The 21,292-nt window shown below is 40.6% G+C and overlaps 1 protein-coding gene across 4 annotated transcripts in view; it reads right to left on the bottom strand.

Moving 5' to 3' along the window:
- Positions 1-21,292, bottom strand: part of COL8A1 (collagen type VIII alpha 1 chain) — a 65,446-nt gene that overhangs the window by 11,654 nt on the left and 32,500 nt on the right. For 2 of the 4 annotated variants that reach the window (XM_069946318.1, XM_069946321.1), the window contains exon 1: positions 11,230-11,262. The exons of 1 other annotated variant lie outside the window; for it this stretch is intronic. The gene's annotated coding sequence lies outside the window, so the exon portion shown is untranslated. Of the gene's footprint in view, positions 1-7,098; positions 7,167-11,229; positions 11,263-21,292 lie in introns of those variants that run through there. One more of the 4 variants, XM_069946320.1, reaches the window with a different exon arrangement.

Raw genomic sequence — 21,292 nt, 5'->3', positions numbered from 1 at the left:
ACTGACACTAGGTGGCGACATTAACCTTCAAGCCACAAAATATGTTGGTGGACTCTAACGAATATCTATATAACTAGTAATTTATGATTATTCTTTGCCTTACATTGTTTATTTGTATAAACCATAGTTATAATTAAGAATTACTTCCACAATGATGTGGTCCTATAGTTTAGCTTTAATTTTTTTTATTTAGTTTAATTTTTATTTTTATTTTTTGCCTCTTCCAAAGGTGTTTATGGCTGTGGATCGTGAATGGAGGGTTATTGTACTCAAACTAATGATGATTTTAAATTTATTACATAACTGATAATCCTGATATTATTGGGAGGGGGGGGGGGTTATGATATTGTGCACCTGATGCAGATGGCTTAAAGGGCATAAATCTTTTTCTGATTCTCTGATTTCTGCCATGCTTGTTGAGTGGGCGGGGCTTAGTGAATTTCCCCTTAGGAGTTCATCTTAGTCGTAAAACCCTGTCCTGACTATAGTATACGCTACACAGATAGGATATGTGTGGGACATATGAGGGTGGAGAACAGCAGGCAAACCCAGGGATGAGCTAGAAACGTGTGAGCTGTATCACATAGCTGTCACTTCTGCCATATGTGTGTAGTTTGGATGCTGTAAGTTATTCCTGACACCCGGCAGAGAAAAATCTGGCACATGCAAAGCCGGACATGACCCCTCCGAGCGGGGAGACTGTATGCTGTATTGTATAGGGTGGCAGTGGTATTACCTATATTAGGATGTTATTAGGATATGTGGGGGCCTGTTTTTAGGGCGCTGTATAATAATATTAGGGCGCTGTATGATTATATTATTAGGGTGCTGTATGATAATATTATTAGGGTGCTGTATGATAATAGGGAGCTGTATAGTAATATTAGGGCACTGTATGATAATAGGGCACTGTATGATATTATTAGGGCACGGTATGATAATATTATTAGGGCACTGTATGATAATATTATTAGAGTGCTGTATGATTATATTAGGGCGCTGTATGATAATATTATTAGGGCACTGTATGATTGTATTATTAGGGCACTGTATGATTGTATTATTAGGGCACTGTATGATTGTATTATTAGGGCACTGTATGATTATTTTAGGGCATTGTATGATTATATTAGGGCACTGTATGGTAATATTATTAGGGCACTGTATGATAATAATATTAGGGCACTGTATTATAATATTATTAGGGCACTGTATGATAAAAATATTAGGGCACTGTATGATAATATTATTAGGGCACTGTATGATAATATTATTAGGGCGCTGTATGATAATATTATTAGGGCACTGTATGATAATATTATTAGGGCGCTGTATGATAATATTATTAGGGCGCTGTATGATAATATTATTAGGGCGCTGTATGATAATATTATTAGGGCACTGTATGATTGTATTATTAGGGCACTGTATGGTATTATTAGGGCACTGTATGATTTTATTAGGGCGCTGTATGATAATATTATTAGGGCACTGTATGGTAATATTAGGGCGCTGTATGATTATATTATTAGGGCGCTGTATGATAATATTATTAGGGCGCTGTATGATAATATTATTAGGGCACTGTATGATTGTATTATTAGGGCACTGTATGGTATTATTAGGGCACTGTATGATTGTATTAGGGCACTGTATGATAATATTATTAGGGCGCTGTATGATAATATTATTAGGGCGCTGTATGATAATATTATTAGGGCGCTGTATGATAATATTATTAGGGCACTGTATGATTGTATTATTAGGGCACTGTATGGTATTATTAGGGCACTGTATGATTTTATTAGGGCGCTGTATGATAATATTATTAGGGCGCTGTATGATAATATTAGGGCACTGTATGATAATATTAGGGCGCTGTATTATAATATTAGGGCACTGTATTATAATATTAGGGCACTGTATGATAATATTATTAGGGCACTGTATGGTAATATTAGGGCGCTGTATGATTATATTAGGGCGCTGTATGATAATAATTTTAGGGCACTGTATGATAATAATATTAGTGCACTGTATGATAATATTATTAGGGCACTGTATGATATTATTAGGGCACTGTATGATAATAATAGGGCACTGTATGATAAAAATATTAGGGCACTGTATGATAATATTATTAGGGCACCGTATGAGAATATTTTTAGGGCATTGTATGATTATATTAGGGCACTGTATGGTAATATTATTAGGGCGTTGTATGATTATATTATTAGGGAGCTGTATGATAATAATATTAGGGCGCTGTATGATAATATTATTAGGGCGCTGTATGATATTAGGGCACTGTATGATAATATTATTAGGGCGCTGTATGATAATATTATTAGGGCACCGTATGAGAATATTTTAAGGGTGCTGTTTGATTATATTAGGGCACTGTATGATAATATTAGGGCACTGTATGGTAATATTATTAGGGCGCTGTATGATTATATTATTAGGGCGCTGTATTATAATAATATTAGGGCACTGTATGATAATAATATTAGGGCACTGTATGATAATATTATTAGGGCACTGTATGGTAATATTATTAGGGCGCTGTATGATTATATTATTAGGGCGCTGTATGATAATAATATTAGGGCACTGTATGATAATATTAGGGCACTGTATGATAATATTATTAGGGCACTGTATGATAATAATATTAGGGCACTGTATGATTGTATTAGGGCACTGTATGATAATTTTATTAGTGCGCTGTATGATAATATTATGAGGGTGCTGTATGATATTATTAGGGCACTGTATGATAATATTAGGGCGCTGTATGATTATATTATTAGGGCGCTGTATGATTATATTATTAGGGCGCTGTATGATTATATTAGGGCGCTGTATGATAATAATAGGGCACTGTATGATTGTATTAGGGCACTGTATGATAATATTATTAGGGCACTGTATGATATTATTAGGGCGCTGTATGATTATATTAGGGCGCTGTATGATAATAATAGGGCACTGTATGATTGTATTAGGGCACTGTATGATAATATTATTAGGGCACTGTATGATAATATTAGGCGCTGTATGATTATATTATTAGGGCGCTGTATGATATTATTAGGGCGCTGTATGATAATATTATGGCACTGTATCATAATATTAGGGCGCTGTATAATTATATTATTAGGGCACTGTATGATAATACTAGGGCACTGTATGATTGTATTAGGGCACTGTATGATAATATTATTAGGGCACTGTATGATAATATTGTTAGAACACTCTGATTATATTATTAGGGCACTGTATTATAATATTATTAGGGCACTGAATGATAATATTGTTACAACACTGTATGATTATATTATTAGGGCACTGTATGATAATATTAGGGCACTGTATGATAATATTATTAGGGCACTGTATGATATTAGGGCACTGTATGATAATGTAAGAACACTATGATTAAATTATTAAGGCACTGTATGATAATATTAGGGCACTGTATGATAATATTTTTAGGGCGCTGTATGATTATATTATTAGGGCACTGTATGATAATATTATTAGGGCACTGTATGATATTATTAGGGCACTATGATTGTATTAGGGCACTGTATGATAATATTAGGGCACTGTATGATAATATTATTAGGGCACTGTATGATAATATTAGGGCGCTATATGATTATGTTATTAGGGCGCTGTATGATATTAGGGCCCTGTATGATAATGTTATTAGGCACTGTATGATAATAGGGCGCTGTATGATTATATTATTAGGGCACTGTATGATAATATTATTAGGGCGCTGTATGATTATATTATTAGGGCACTGTATGATAATATTATTAGGGCACTGTATGATTGTATTAGGGCACTGTATGATATTATTAGGACACTGTATGAATATAATAGTCACTGTATGATATTATTAGGGCGCTGTATGATTATATTATTAGGGCACTGTATGATAATGTTGTTAGAACACTGTATGTTTATATTATTAGGGCACTGTATGATATTATTATTAGGGCACTGTATGATTGTATTAGGGCACTGTATGATATTATTAGGGCACTGTATGATATTAGGGCACTGTATGATTATAATAGTCCCTGTATGATATTATTAGAACACTGTATGATTATATTATTAGGGCACTGTATGATAATGTTAGAACACTGTATGATTATATTATTAGGGCACTGTATGATAATATTAGGGCACTGTATGATTATAATAGTCACTGTATGATATTATTAGGGCACTGTATGATTATATTATTAGGGCACTGTATGATAATGTTAGAACACTGTATGATTATATTATTAGGGTGCTGTATGATAATATTATTAGGGCACTGTATGATTGTATTAGGGCACGGTATGATATTATTAGGGCACTGTATAATAATATTACGGCACTGTATGATGTTACTGGCACACTATATGATAGTTATTTTGGCATTGCATGGTAATGTTAGTTGGGTGCTGTATGATCATATTTGCAGATTATGGAGTACATTTATCAATCCTTGTGCAAACGATCAGTGGGCACTTGCCTATAGCAACCAATCAGATTCCAGCTTTTATTTTGAAAATGGCACTTGAAAAATGAAAACTTGAATCTGATTGGTTGCTGTAGCAATATATAAGTGCCCCACTGATCCTCTGCACAAGCTTTGTGTAATCTCTTCCAATATGCTAATGTTATTTAGTTTAAATAGTACATAACACTACTTGGGCACTACAGTACATACCAACACTACTTGGGCACTGTATGGTAATAGTATTTGGGACTTTATGATATTGCTATTAGGGTACTATATGATGGGCACTGTGTGATCATATGAAGGCACAGTATGATAATGTTTTGGGCATTGTATGGTGATATTATTTGGGTATTATATGGTAATGTAGAGAAGAAAGGGATAATATCAGCTCACCCTTTATCCAAAAGTTCAGGCACCAGCCACCATGAAGCACGAGACCTTGAGTCGGGCCGACTCCCGATACATATATGGAATACAAATAGTTGCTGTCCGGCTCCAAGTAGTATAAAAATCTTTTCTTTATTGTAGCATATTAAAAACTGTACATGACAGTATCATAAACGCCAACGCGTTTTCGGAATGCGCTTCCTTAATCATGGCAGAAACTTATGTAGTATATGATCATGTTAATGTATGTATGTTATTTATGGACTCTATGCTCATGTGGTATAGAAACTGGATGATAGGTTTTATCACCTATCCTGTTAATATGAATATATCTGAATAAATGATCATTAGGGGCCCAACTGCTGGGAGGACCCCCACTGATCAAGAGAATGGCGGCCACCTAATGCCCCTGCAAATGGAGCCAATTACTGGCTGAGGTGGGTCAGGCCTGTGAGCAGTGATCTGTGGGAACCAAAGCTTTGTTGAAATCAGAAAATTTTTTGTATTTTTTTTTTTATTACTCAATTTATCCCTCCACATTTTTTAAAATTTACCTTGCTGGACTCGTCAAAGAATTTTTAAACTGTTAACTTAAAATAAAAAATTAATTCATTATCCAGAAAGAAGGTAAGCAAAAATATAATGACTGATGCTGAGATATCCATGCACACATTCGTAAATGTACCTGGAGTTTTATATAGAACATGAGCTATAGAGATGAACATGTGATAGGGCAGAGATTTTCTTGTTTGGAGCCTTTTAAGGCTTTTGCTGTATACTTAAAGAAAAAGTCAGGCGAAAATTTTTATTACAGTATATTGTATTGCCCCACAAAACTTGTTCAAATCACCAATATACACTTATTACAGGAAATGCTTATAAAGTGCTTTTTTCCCTGCACTTAACTCCTGCATCAAGGCTTCACTTTCTGGATAAAATGGTGATGTTACTTCCTGGATAACATGGTGATGTCACTTCCTGGATATCATGGTGATGTTACTTCCTGGATAACATGGTGATGTCACTTCCTGGATAACAGTGATGTCACTTCCTTGATAACATAGTGATGTCACTTCCTGGATAACATGGTGATGTCACGACCTGATTCCCAGATCTGTGCAGGTTGTGGCTGCTTGAGAGTATGATGGCAGGGGGGACACAGGGCACTGGAGGGACACTGAGCATCCCTCTGCCATCATCCCCTCCATCAGCCACAGCCCGCACAGCTCTGGAGTTGGGTCGTGACATCACCATTCTTTTCAGGAAGTGACATCACCATGTTATCCAGGAAGTGACATCACCATTTTATCCAGGAAGTTACATCACCATTTTATCCAGGAAGTGACATCACCATGTTATCCAGGAAGTGACATCACCATGTTATCTAGGAAGTGACATCAGCATGTTATCCAGGAAGTGACATCACCGTGTTATCCAGGAAGTGACATCACCATGTTATTCAGGAAGCGAAGCTTTGATGCAATAGTATGTGCAGGGAAAAAGCACTTTATGTGCATTTCCCGTAATAAGTGTATATTGGTGATTTGTATAACTTTTTGGGGGCAATACAATACTTTAATAACATTTTCCCCCAGACTTGTCCTTTAAGCCTAAGTAGTTCTGCATTGACCAGAACTAAAGAGCAGTCAGGCCAATGCAGTTTAATGCAGTCACCATAATTAAGAGTATTCATGTATGCTAATGAAGCCAGACCCTCCCGTCCTGAAGCGTTCCACTTTTCTCCAATGAACACAAATCATCATCATCATAACTGACATATTGTACTAAATGACACCGCCATATACTACACATCAAAACCATCAGGTGAAAGCTGGAGGAAGAATGCATGAAACTCAGGACAGACTAGCAGGAGAGAATAGCTAGCCCAAGTGCTGGAAAAAAAACCTAATTGCTTTGTGGCAGTGAAAACGGTTCTTTTGTTTATTTTTCGACGCGTTAAAAGTTTTAAAGGAATAGAATGTATTGAGTGTGTCATATAAAAGGGGATTCCTGGAAACAAAAGTTTTCTTTCTTTGTTTTATATATAAAAGCTGCTTTTATACAACCTTATAAAAAATGATTGGCCGGCCTTGCTTACCCCTGTTTTGGAAATGTGCCTTCCTACAAGGATGTAGCTGTGGCATCAGTGCTAGCGTTTATATGACCTTGTTGGTATGTACCTATTAAGGATGGTCCGAACCTGCCGAGGAGAGGAGTCAGGCTCAGGGGATATGAACACACCATGGGTTGCTCCTTATGGTATTGCTGCTTTCTACAAAGACAGAGAATTTCTATTGCATTGAAAAAAAACCCAGAAACTTTGGGGAAGATTTATCAAACATGGAGTAAAGTGAAACTGTCTCAGTTGCCCCTAGCAACCAATCAGATTCCACCTTTCATTTTCCAAAGAGTCTGTGAGGAATGAAAGGTGGAATCTGATTGGTTGCTAGGGGCAACTGAGCCTGTTTCACTTTACACCATGTCTGATAAATCTCCTTCTCAGTGTCTGTTGTTTGGCTCAGTCCATCTCTAGTTAAGAGAGACAGCAAAACAGAACACAGGAATTGGGGTGGGGCTTAGCTAGAACTGTGTGCAGAGAGAACCTGGTTAATGTTAATGCAAACTGAGCATGTCTACCTCCTCTAAAAGGATCAACGCAGTGTCTGATCTGGGCAGCTATCCCCTGTGAATTTTTTCCCTGTAGTGGGGCAATTGGCTTCTGCCTCAGAGTTTTGCCTTCCTCTGGATCAACACAGTGCATCAATAACCTCCTCTCTCCCCAACATGTCGTCTTTTCTAGAATGCTTTAAATCATAACCCATTACTGTGCCAGTCAGTTTAGTCACATTATCCCGTACTATGTCATGCCATAGCAGGGAGGAGTTGATGCTGTCCTGTGATTGGACAGGGAAGTACAGGAAAGGAAGTGTGTGTACTGCTGCTAAACAACCCAGCTCTGATCCCAACCCCTAAAATGGAGAGAATGTTTCTGTCCTATATGTTCTTCAGATGTAGTGTGGAGGGAATCAACAGCCGAGGCAATCATCTGATGCCCATTAAGTTTCGCACACGTGTTGAAACTCGCTGGGTCTTGTATGGTTGTCTTGGCAACTGTACTGTCCAGCATGGAATGCATAACAGGAAGATAGCTTCCATGTTTTTTTAATCTCATTTAGCCCCTTATCTACTCTCTATAATTACTTACCACCCTAAGGGGCCTATTCCACTGAGCCATAATCGGCCGAATGGGCCCAATTCGGCCGATTATCGCTCCATGTAATAAATACAACGATCAGCCGATGACAACGATCATCAGCTGATCGTTGATATAGGTTTGAACCTATAATAGTTGGACGCCGACCACGCATTGCTACGTGTAATAGCGGTGCGCGGCCGGCCACTGACGATTTACATTACCTATCCATGCTGCAGGGCTCCTCTTGCGGTCTTCTTCTTCCCGGGTTCCGCGCACTTCAGCTTCAGAGCGGCCTGTCTGAGCTGACAGGCCGCTCAGCCAATCACAGGCCGGGACCGCCGCAGCCAGTGATTGGCTGAGCGGCCGGTCAGCTGAAACAGACCGCTCTGAAGCTGGAGCGTGCGGGACCAGGTGAGAAGAAGACCGCAAGAGGAGCCCTGCAGCATGGATAGGTAACGTATAAAGTTTAAGCAAGGGCTGCAAGGACATCGGTAACGATGTCCATGCAGCCCTTGATAAAGGATAATTGGGCCGTCTAATAGGCCCAGTAAACGAGCGCCGATTTAGCAGATCGGCGCTCATTTACAGTTATTATTGGGCCCCTATCGGCCCGTGGAATGACATCCTAAAGCTACACAGGTATCTATTCAACCCAGATTCTATGCGTTACACCATAATTACCCTCCACACTTCTGACCTATGGATTTTTTTTCTTACCAGACCATTTGTTACCCAATTGTTACCAGGAGGATTGGAGACCAATGTCCATGGGAAACATTCCCAAAATAAATACAGCCATAAACTAAGGAATGGGTCTCAGGATTTAGGAATGCAAAATTTACCTTGCCCTAGCAAAGCAAACTTCACAGTGTGTGCTGAAAGACTAGCGGGAATGTGAAAATTCCTAGAGTTTACACCATAGTCTGTAGACATAATCAAAGAAACACCATCTCCATCACTCTCGTAGGAGATGTTTATGGCCTTCTTTAAAGTAAGACTCTAGACACACGTTGCTAATATTTTAAGAATGCTACAGACCATATATGAGTAAGATGTGTTTATATAACACTCCGAGATATATATGTAGGCAGGGATTTATGGGAGACGGAATATATTCCGAGGATGTTAAATAAAAACAAATCATTCTGCATTTGATATTTGTCTTACGTTTCAGGAATGCTGCCATAAAGCGCTCTCTGTTTCTATATCGTCATTCTCAACAGAAATTGTTTATAGTTTTGTTCCTTGGAGATATTGTTGTGAATGTTATGGCTGAACGTATTCAGGCAGATCAATAAAAGCAGATGAGACGGCTTTTCTGGCATAAGGAAGGCTCGAAATGCATGAATAAGCAAGTATCTACTGATCGCGGGATCGAGAGGGTTCTCCATCAGATGACTTCTAACAGGTCAGTCTAATATACGAGAAGGGTGACCATGGTGGGGATCTAAGTCACAAACTGGCAGTGGCATTAAAGTGGAAGTCCGGCCATTTTGAAAATCCAGTAGGGGGGAATTTGATATCGAGTACACACTTACCTCTCCTTGTGGACGCGGTGAGCGGCAGGGCCGACCTCAGAACCTGCCCCAGATGGCACTTTACCTGAGTTGTGATGACGTCATGACTTGGAGTGAGAGTGATGCCTATCCCGTCTGTCGGACTGGCTGCTCAGCCAATCAGTGACTGGAGTGGCATCCCGCCCCTGTCACTGACTGGCTAAGCAGCCAATCCATCAGCCAGGTCGGAACTTGTACATACCGGAGGCCAGCAGGGGTCTTGCAGACAGTGGGAGAGGTACGTCCCTGCTGGATGCAAGATTTTCAAAATGGCTGAACTTTTCTTTCAAATGCTTTCTTCAAACCTTAGGGGTCTAACGTAATAATTCAATGTGGGAAATGGCTGCTCAGTTTTACTGCAGCTCCCCCGCAGGGGAAACAATGCATTACAAGCGGAAATTATTTGTAGCCGCTCTCCCCTCTCCCTTAGATGAGAGTGCACCTTTCAAGATTCCCTAATGTGTTTCAAATGCAGTATAGAATGGATTTACATAAATGTCAAATAATAGTATAATTATCTTTTTTTTTTTCTTTCCAGACGATGGGATTTCAGCTATTAATATCTCCTCTGGGTATTCTAAGTAGGAGCAAAGTTATCGAATGACATCATCTTGGCACTTTATCAAGCTGTGAGTCGCCCTCTGATGACACACTGGCAGAAGCTGAGCTTCGGTTTCCCATGAACTTCCCAATGGGAAATCGGACAGAAGTTTTGAGGAGTACATGCACACTTGTTCTTTACATAGCAAGCGAGTCTACAGCAGACGGTTCTTGCTATCATTAGTGAATGGTAAGACGTAACCCCTATGTCTATCCAAATAATTATGGGATAAGGATGAAGAAGATCAAGCTGGCCAAATATCTATCATATCTTATCTATTATTCTGGTATCCGATGTCCACTGCCCATTGTGCATGACGTACTTGTTATTGTCCAGGTTGTTGACTTCGCAGCTGCAGATACAGCTGTAAGCTTGTCGCCGGATTGTTCTCGTGTTAATTCACCAGCAATTAGAATGTCTTATTAATGGCACATTATGGTTTTAGATTTATTGGCTCTTAACTTCCAATATATTTTGTATTCAAGAAGCCATCTGTGAATAAATGCATCTACTGGGGAAAATCCGTCCCAGCTACTCATTTGGTATTGTGTTTCGTTACGTATCTCATGAAGACAACCTCTGTCCCAATACTCTGTTAGGATATGTTCACACATACAGCAGCTGATAAGTACTGGATTTTTTTAAAAAGAAGTATTATGCAAATCTATATAACTTTTACCCTTTTATTGCTCCTTAGGGAAACTTATGAGGAAGTAATCTATCCATCAAGACTAGTGGAGCTGGGAGAAGCCACTGAGGATTATGAAGTGTGAAACCGGTTTTACATGGAAAGTATAAAGCTCACTTCACTAAATGACGTTTATATTATATACAATCTTTGTAGACCTTGCTGGAGATAGTAACAGCAATAAACCTTCTTGTTATCACCCTGACAATACAGGCAGTACATTTATATACATTTATATATTACTATGTACAATCATTTCCCAGAACTTACATTTAAGCTTTGAGATGCTGGAGGAAACCTTCTTTTTCTGTCGGCACTAAGCACCTGCAACAAAGAAACAACAAAGTCATTTATACTGGAAACAGTGGTACCTTGGTTTAGGTGTAGCTTGGTTTAAGAGCGTTTTTCAAGAAGAGCTAACAGTTTTTCAAAATTGTAACTTGGTTTAAGAGCATTGATTTGGTTTAAGAGCTCCCTGTACTGGGTGGGAAGGGAAGTGGAGGAGGGGCATGGTCTGCATAGCGGGGTCTACAGCCCTGTACTCTGACCCAAGGAGTCTACCTCACCTTCCAAATCATAGCAAATCCACTTCAGGCTGGGGCTTACATCAGGGGACAGGACTGTTGCGGTAAACTCTTTCCTAGCTGTAACCCCTCTCTCCTCAGAGTGTTGCATGTATGTGCCCACATATACCCTGTTCATTCCTTTATGCTTCCTGCAGTCTCTGTCAGCCCTTGTGTTTCCCATCTTCTCCATTTCTGCTATAATGTGCCTGTACTCACACTCAGCTGTACACACTGTTGCTATAATGTGCTTGCACTTATACTCAGCCATTCACACTGCTGCTATAATGTGCTTGCACTCACACTCAGCCATTCATACTACTGTATACAAATGTTTCTGTCACTGTCCCCCTGCAGAGCTCTGTAATTCTCACTTCCTGATTGGTCCATGTTGAACAACCCCCCTTCCCCATTGTTGTCATGTGACCACACAGACCTCTGACAGCAACCCTGCTTCTTTATCTGCACCTCCATTCTGTATACTGTATACAGTAACTTATAATTTGACATAACCAGATTTCTAAATGTTTGTTTTTCATGTTACTCAGAATAATAAATCATTATTTTTGGGGTGTGGAACCAATTGTCTGTTTCAATGATTCCTTGTGGGAAAATTTGCTTTGGTTTAAGAGTGATTTGGATTACAAACACGTTCCCGAAACGAATTATGCTCGTAATCCAAGGCACCACTGTACTAACAAATGGTTATTAAAAATGTGATGTACTATAGATGCTTAAAGGGGAAGACCTATCCTCCAGATACTGTAGGTCTTTTCAGGTGTTAAAACACCTGAAATTGCTGAAATTCAGCTGTTCAGCTGTGACATTTCTATACACAGTGACACAGAGCAAGAAGCAGACAGCTCCGTACACTGTATAGTGGCCAGGCTGCGTCGCTGCAGCACAGCTCATACTTAAAGTGTTCCTGCCATTTGTAAAAACTTCTGACATGTCATAAAGACACGTCAAAAGTTTTGAATAGTCAGGGTTCACACCTGTACCGATCGGGAGAAGGAGCCAGGAAAAGACCACGCTAAGCGCAATCTTCTCGCGGCTCTGTGTCACATGATCAGTGGGGCTCCATCTATGTCTAGAGTAGGGAGCGGATGCGCTGCAGCACATCCTCACCACGCTCATTCTCAAGATCGGTACCGGTGCAAACTCTCAGACCTAGACCGATCAAAACTTTTGACGTGTCTCTATGACATTTTACAAACGACAGTGGCACTTTAAGTGGATGAAGGCAGAGCTGCAGTAACCCAGCTTGGCCACTACACAGTGTACAGAGCTGTCTGCTTCCTTCTGTTTCACTGTGCATATATATGCCACAGCTGGTCAGTGGGGGTGCTGGGTATTGCCACCCCATCCTGAGGATAGGTCATCAATTGAATTTGTCTGGAAAACCCCTTTAACATACACAGGGCTCTTTACTAGAATTATGCAAATCTCTAGTAGGATTTACTGATCCTGAATCTAATGAGAACCTAAAACAGCTGTCTCCAGATGGGTAGCCTGCCCTTTTGGGGACTGTCTGGATTGACTTATTAAACCCCCAGGCATGTCTTAAGGATTCTTAATGCTGTCAAACACTGACTTGCAAGAAAAGCTTCCTCTAAGGGTCTGTTCACACGTACAGACTCGATGCGTATTTATCGCTGTGAGTTTCTCACACATAAATTCACAGCGATACTGATTGCTCTTAAGCCAATGTATGTATGTATTCTCGCTGCGTGTTTGGTGCGATTTTTACATGCGAGTTTTGATTTGCACATGATTTTCACAGGCGAGTTCAACACCACAAAAAACGCAGCTACTTTCATGCGAGTTTGATGTGAGTTCTGTGCGAGTTTTACGCAGCGAGTCTGTACGTGTGAACAGACCCTTAAAGGTAGTGTCACAGAGCTGCTTTGCGTGTTCTTACCAGAATTCCCAGTGGAGCATAGAAGGCCCATAAGTCTCCATCTGCCCTTATGGCACTTTCTTTAAAGAGAAACATTACCCCTTTGGCCCCGCCATCTATGACAATAATTTTGCTATAAAATGACTCTATGGACCCTAATTAATGTGGATCCTTCATTGTCGTTAGAAAATGGCTGTGTCACAGAAGTTATTACACTGGTATAAACAGCTAAGAAGGCCGGAAGTCATGGTCTCCAATACATCTCTAGGAAAGTGTTCTCATAGAGATTGGCTCAGTTGCCCCTAGCAACCAATCAGATTCCACCTTTCATTTTCCAAAGAGTCTGTGAGGAGTGAAAGGTGGAATCTGATTGGTTGCTAGGGGCAACTGAGCCAGTTTCACTTTACACCATGTTTGATAAATCTCCCCCACAGTCTAAGGCAGGGGTGGGGAACCTTTTCCATGTCGAGGGCCGGTCGGGCATTAATAAAACCATTCGAGGGCCGCATACCGTGTGCGGCAGTTAGTAGCGGGTTTGCAGCACCCGGGGCAAGGCAAAGTATTGTTCCCCTAGTGCCCCTGCTATTGTAGTTAACCCCCAGTGATGCCCCTGCTATTGTAGTTAACCCCCCCAGTGATGCCCCTTGTAGTCTAGTTAACCCCCAAGTCATGTCCCTGCTAGCCTAGTTAACCCCCCCAGTGATGCCTCTGGTAGGCCTAGTTAACCCCCATCAGTCATGTCCCTGGTAGCCTAGTTAACCCCCATCAGTTAGTCCCTGGTAGCCTAGTTAACCCCCATCAGTTAGTCCCTGGTGGCCTAGTTAACCCCCATCAGGCATGTCCCTGGTGGCCTAGTTAACCCCCATCAGGCATGTCCCTGGTGGCCTAGTTAACCCCCATCAGGCATGTCCCTGGTGGCCTAGTTAACCCCCATCAGTCATGTCCCTGGTGGCCTAGTTAACCCCCAAATAAAAAAAATAAACATCCCATTCACCTTACCTCCGCTCCCACGCTGCCCATGTCCTCTTCTGTCCCAGGTCCTCTGTGCCGGTCTTCTCCTGCAGGTGGCGCGCGATGAAATGACGTCATCGCGCGCGGCCCGCAGGAGACTGAAGACACGCGCTGCTCTGCTGGGGAAGAAGCCGGCATAGACAGCATCCTCCTGTGTCCGGCAGCTGTCACAGACCCCGGAGGATGCTGTGTATGCCGGCTCCTTCCTCCTCCAGAGCGGCGCGCATCACAGGGGAGCTGCAGGCCGCGAGCCGCATCGGGAGGTCTCAGGGGCCGGATGAGGCCCTGCGGGCCGGAGGTTCCCCACCCCTGGTCTATGGCCTATGGCCGTATCCATGTTTTCCAGGCTGCATCCAATTTCTTCAGCCACCGGTAATCGAATGCAGCACGCTCCGGTATGGACAAACCCAGGTGTGCTTAAATTTGATAATAATAATGGAGTGAAAGTGGAAAACATCACGCCAGTGTGTACAGAGCAATTATAAGGATAAAAGAATAGTTTTCTGTAGGGATCGGGGAGTGATGTCTGTCAATACGTTATTACCTTCTCAACTGATGATTAGAATCAAATCCAAAGGTTTCATTATCCACAGACTGCAGGGAGTTTTATAGCTTTCTTGCCTTAAAGATCATATATCCGGTTGCGTTTGTGATGATATCCTGCAATGTATATAGGAGACGTCTGAGGTCTAGGCTGTAAACAAAAGGAAAACAAAAAATAGTCAACGCCTTATCTATCTTATCCATACATGGTTCATTAACATGGCCATGGCTTACATGGGCACTGTCACTTTAAATCCTCGACCAATAAAACCTTTTTAATTGTACACCCTAGATATGCACCGGCATCCTGTCTGAGGGTGCCTATTTATTTCAGTGGAGAGAGGAATATAGCATGCTACTAGACCTTTCTGGCAATAGCTTATTTCCATAGGTCACAAAGGATTAGACATTTTGTGGAAACTGCCAACAAGACAACATCATCACTGCAAAAATCAAGTAATTAAGCTTGTAATGCAATCTGTCTCCTCCATTGCCTATGTTTATTGTCCCCCTTTCAGTCTAGTGCACATCCAGTGATGGACTTCCTGTACACTATAGTCAGGATTTCAGCTTTATCTTCTTTTCACTATGTGAGAAGCTCCTGTGGTGGTAGTGGGCATGTTTATAGTCAGGAAGGTGTAATGAGATGGAAATAGAGATGGCTAAATTTGTGGCTAGAGTGTAAAACAGAAACAGGGAAAAAAATGTGTGTCTATATATATATATATATATATATATATATATATATATATTACACACACACACACACACACATATTAGTTAAAAATAGGAAAACTCATTTAACTGTGCAGAGGTCTTACAGGACCTTGTTTAAGGTGCTAATAGATTCGGGATCATTTGCGGAATACAGATCTATAATTTAAATGATTGATTAATTATGATTTAATTTAAATTATTTATTAATTAATAATTATTAGTATAAATTAAATATTAGGAAAATCGCATCTCCATTATGTTAGGAAGGCGAATGACCATTTTTGTACATTTTTCATCTAAACTTTAAACTTGCAAATAAGTGTAAATTGGCGTTATATACGCGAAATCAAAAGTACCAAGTGCAAACCTGACTAAGTCTAATAACATCATTAGTCGAATGAGACATAGAAATAAACAGACCCGGCCTGTGCTGTGTAATCCTTTTTGTAATATAATTTCCTTTTAAAGTCTGTATTGAATTATTGTCTCTGCCCCCTTTCTTGAAATCTACATGAACTAATGCTCTTAAAATATCTGCAAATCTACCACGGTAGCTGCTTATGAAACAATAACACCTTTTATTTAGCTGGGAATTAGGTAACCATTTATTTCAGCAGTCTGGCAGAGCGCTTACATCTGACACTCACAGCGAAATCCACTGTACATGCTCGGAACTTCTGGAATTAGAAAGCTTGATCTCGGGCTGAAATTGGATGTATTCAGAGGATTCTTATACTCTAGATTACATTGAAAGTGTTGTCCACTTCTCATAACACGCATCCAGCGAAAGCTAAACATTCTGGATCAAAGGCTACTAATCCTAATCTGTGCAGGAGGAAGTGGCGCGTTCTATGCAGGGTCTTTGTTGCTTAAAAGGATTACTGTCTCTTTAAAAACTTTTGACATGTCAAAAAGTTTTGATCGGTCGGGATCTGGGTGTTCAGATCCTGAAAGATTGCTAGATAAAGGTGGGAGCAGTACATGTCATAGATCCACAATGAAACATGTGTATTGCGTTCAGCCATTCTCTTGATCTAGTGATTTATGTGGTTCTGAACTTATGTGAGCTGTCCTCAAAGGTTTCTCTTCCTCCTGTCCAGCCTCTCAGTTAATTGGTAACTCACTCCCCATTCCTGCTGCTACAATGAAACCTGAGTATTGTATTCAGCCATTCTTTTTTCCTTGATCTAGTGATTAATGTCAGTCTGATCTTGTGTTAGCTGTCCTTAAAGGTTGCTCTTGCTCCTGTCCAGCCTCTCAGCTGGATGGTAACTCACTCCCCATCCCTGCTGCTACAATGAAACCTGAGTATGGTATTCAGCCATTTTCTTTTCCTTGATCTAGTGATTGATGTGGGTCTGATCATGTGTGAGCTGTCCTCAAAGGTTTCTCTTCCTCCTGTCCAGCCTCTCAGTTGGTTGGTAACTCACCCCCCATCCCTGCTGCTACAATTAAACCTAAGTATGGTTTCCAGCCATTTTCTTTTCCTTGATCTTGTGATTGATGTGGGTCTGATCTTGTGCGAGCTGTCCTCAAAGGTTGCTCTTCCTCCTGTCCAGCCTCTCAGCTGATTGGTAACTCACACCCCATCCCTACTGCTATCTCTAACACTTACAAACAGAAAGTCCATCTGAAGGAGTTATATTTCTCTGAGTAGCCGCTAATTGGTAGGAAATTTGTAACCAAGACTTTAATATATTCAGAGCAAAGGTGTCCGGGGTCTTTAAAGTATAAAAGTGTTGCACCACTGGAATGTAGAGCACAAATTGAGGTCCTCACGCAGGAGCAAAGCGGGAAGTTCAGGCACTAGTCAGCAGCATCAGGTTATGATGACAGCTGTAGTAGCATTAAATTACTTTATCATTCGGATAACGTGTTTTGAGGGGGTCACCCTATTTATCAGGTCCATTGCACTATTTTACAATAATAACCATGAGGAACAGGAACATTGACACCTCTGCTGTCATAGTCACTACTGCAATGCCTGTTGTAAGAAGCGGCCTGGTAGCTGAGTGTTGGTTTCTCCAATAAAATGCTTGAAGTGTCATATGCAGGGAGGGGGAAAGTCATGGCAGAATATTAATGATAAAAAATGTGGGGTTGTCCAGGCTTAGAAAAACATTGCCAGCTTCTTCCAGAAAAAGCACTACTCTTCTCTCCAGTTCGGGTGTGGGTTTTGCAACTTAGTTCCATTGAAGCGAATAGAGCTGAACTGTAAATACCACACACAACCTGAAGACAGGGGTGGCACTGTTTTTGCAATAAAACTGTAATGCTGTCAGGCTAGTCATATGTAATTACTAATTCCTTCTTTACTTTGAGGAGTACTTTGGCCAATAAAGGAATAGACAATGAAAATTCTCATCAGCGCTCTCTATTGTTCTTTTAAAGTGAACATGTCACCTAAGTTTTTTTTTTTTTTTTTTTTTTTTTACTGATTAGAGCTAGATACTGAAACATGTTTTTTTCCATTTCTTTTAGTTTCAGATTTTTTTATTTTCATTTATTTGTACATTGTTATGTGGCAGCCATATTGCCTGTATCTCTGGTTTGCTGTGTTAACAGTATACTTTAGAGTAGACTCATGAACATAGGGAATAATAGAATTGAGGCTATGCTCCCACAATGTCTTTTTATGCAAAATAATGGCAGTCAATAATTACAATCATTATTTGCGACCAGCCATTATTTTGCCTAAAAAAAGAGGTTTTTGGGAACATAGCTGGACTCTGATAATCATTTATTGTTAATGGCCTGATCCCATCTTAGCTATGTGCTGGTATCACCTTTCACTATTCTCCTACCCATGATAATATTGAAGAGACTGAAAAGTTTTCTCTACTGAATAGCAAGTATCAGCTTATTTTTAGGCTCAGTGGCCAAAATGAAAATTGTAAGATTTCAGAATTATTTGAAATATTCATAGATATAGATATTCTATCTTAGATAATCGAGAGTTCATGCTTACAAGGAAATTTAATGCAGAAGCAATTGTCCCATTGCATTACCGTTCACTTCCAGGGCGCTTTGTGACATTTCTTTCCTTCCTTCCTTCCTTCCTTCCTTCCTTCCTTCCTTCCTTCCTTCCTTCCTTCCTTCCTTCCTTCTCTTCCTTCTCTTCCTTCCCTTCCTTCTTTCCCTTCCTTCCCTTGTTTCCTCTCTTTTTTCCTTCCTTCCTCCCTCCTTTGCCTTCCTTCCTTCTCTCCCTTTCTTCCTTCCTTCTCTTCCTTCTCTTCCTTCCCTTCCTTCTTTCCCTTCCTTCCCTTGTTTCCTCTCTTTTTTCCTTCCTTCCTCCCTCCTTTGCCTTCCTTCCTTCTCTCACTCACTCCTTTCCTTCCCTCCTTCCTTCCTTTCCTCCCTAACTTCCCTTCCTTCCTTCCTTCCTTCCTTCACTCCTTCCTTCCTTCCTCCCTCCCTTTCCCTTCCTTTCTTCCTTCTCTTCCTTCCTTCTTTACCTCCCTCCCTCCCTCTCCCTTCCTTTCCTTCCTTCCTTCCTTTCTTTCCTTCCCTTCCTTCCTTCCTTCCTTCCTTCCTTCCTTCCTTCCCTCCCTTCCTTCCTTCCCCCCTCCCTTTCCCTTCCTTTCTTCCTTCTCTTCCTTCCTTCTTTACCTCCCTCCTCCCTCCCTCCCCCCTCCCTCCCTCTCCCTTCCTTTCCTTCCTTCCTTTCCTTCCTTTCCTTCCTTCCCTTCCCTGCTTCCCTCCCTTCCTTCCCTCCCTTCCTTCCCTCCCTTCCATCCTTCCTTCCTTCCTTCCTCCCTCCCTCCCTTCCTTCCTTCCTTCCTTCCTTCCTTCCTTCCTTCCTTCCCTTCCGTCCTTCCCTCCCTTCCTTCTTTCCTCCCTTCCTTCCTTCCTTCCTTCCTTCCTTTTACTTCCTTCCCTTTCTTTCCAAAATGTTTTAGTGTAATCCCATTGATAGAGCAAAAAGTTTCCACATAAAAATGGGCCCATTGTTAATTTTCATTTGGATTTGAAATTGTGTGGAGGGGGGGGGGGGTGTTCTATATGGATTGCCCCCTTCGGTGTACAGGCTGTTGCCATCTGTGAATCTGTAGCACGATCATTTATGATGTCTAGAATAATCCAATGGCCTCTGGAGGAGATTTAGAGCTACTCACGTGTTAGTTTCCAACAAAATTCTTAGTAGTTACCCCAAGTGAAGCCTGTATTTTGTAGGGTGCGTCAGTTTAGAAATGTCTATGTCCCCTGAGGAAGTCTACAAAAGCTTAATAAAATAAGGGAGCCATTTTTGATATCTATCAAGAAAAGGCAATATCTGACTTTCTTTTTTTCTGGCGGAGGCAGAGAGCAGACTGGCTGATTATCAGCTTGGAACGGAGCGCTGATCGGGTTTACAGATGTTCATAAATATCATGAAAACTGCAGGAGAATAGAATGCTGGAAACAAATGACGATAATCCGAGACAAGCTAATCAGCTCGATTCTGCCATTAATTACTAGGCGGGATTTTACTTTTTGGCTCTTTGGACCAATAATCCAAATCTGAGCTGTTTTGACCGTGTCAATTTTACATGTTAATAAACAAGAATTGAAGAGGACGTAAGAAAACAGATTAAAGTGTTGGGAAGAGAGGATAGCAATTTTCAACTTCGAAAAATAAACATAGATTTCACCAGTAATGATGTAGACTATTTGGCCATAGGCTAAGTTAGCTGAAGATGGGAAACAGGACCTTACTTGGTTCCAAGAAATGTTTTCATAGTTGGATTCATTGGTCTTAAAGGAATGTTCTACATGCAACACTGGGCAACAGAAGACAATGACACCCTCGTCTCACTTCCTTCTGTTTCTTCAGGCTCGGGGCCATTAAATTGTAGGAATTTAGAAGTTTCTTTTTTGGGTGGTTTTGACTTGAGGAAATGACCAAGCCCTACTGGCAGGATGACACTTCAAGTAAAAAAAAATAAATAATGCAAATCTGTATTGGTATTGCTATGCACTGTATAGAAAGACATAAATATTATCTTGTGGCCATTAGTCTCCAAGCTTTATTCTAGACTAGCGCTTCTCAATTTCAGTCCTCATGGCCGCCAACAGGTCATGTTTTGAGGACATCTGGTACATAGAACACCTGTGATAATGCCTGATGCCCTGAATATAATTATATCACCTGTGAAATACTAAGGAAATCCTCAAAACATGACCTGTTGGTGGCCGTGAGGACTGGAACGGAGAAGCACTGATCTAGACCACCAAAGAAATGCCACCCCAGTTAGTCATCATTATTGGCACCCTTGTATAGTAGAAAAAACTGTGTAGGGTCTGCCTCGATATGAGGTCATCTTATCGTTGGTGGGGTGGTTTACACTGTTTACAAATGGTAACCAAGAGCCTCATTATTTCTGTGGGAATTTTTTTTTAGCAGTTGGGGGGGGGGGCTGCTTTTAACTATTTTAACTATTTTCATTGTGGTGACCTGTTGCATTTATTCTGTGTTTTAGTATTTAAAAAAAAGCCAAAAGCTTCAGAAATAAAGGGATATGTATCAACTTTGCATCTTTTTTAAAATTTTAATATCCTTGTTAAAATACATTTAACAAAAAAGTTGACCTTTAAATTACATTATGTAATTTAAGTAAAG

The sequence above is a fragment of the Dendropsophus ebraccatus genome, chromosome 11 (assembly GCF_027789765.1).
Source record: "Dendropsophus ebraccatus isolate aDenEbr1 chromosome 11, aDenEbr1.pat, whole genome shotgun sequence".
Classification (NCBI taxonomy): Eukaryota; Metazoa; Chordata; class Amphibia; order Anura; family Hylidae; genus Dendropsophus; species Dendropsophus ebraccatus.
The sequence above is the reverse complement of the archived record's forward strand: the minus strand, read 5'-3'. Positions and strand labels throughout refer to the sequence as shown.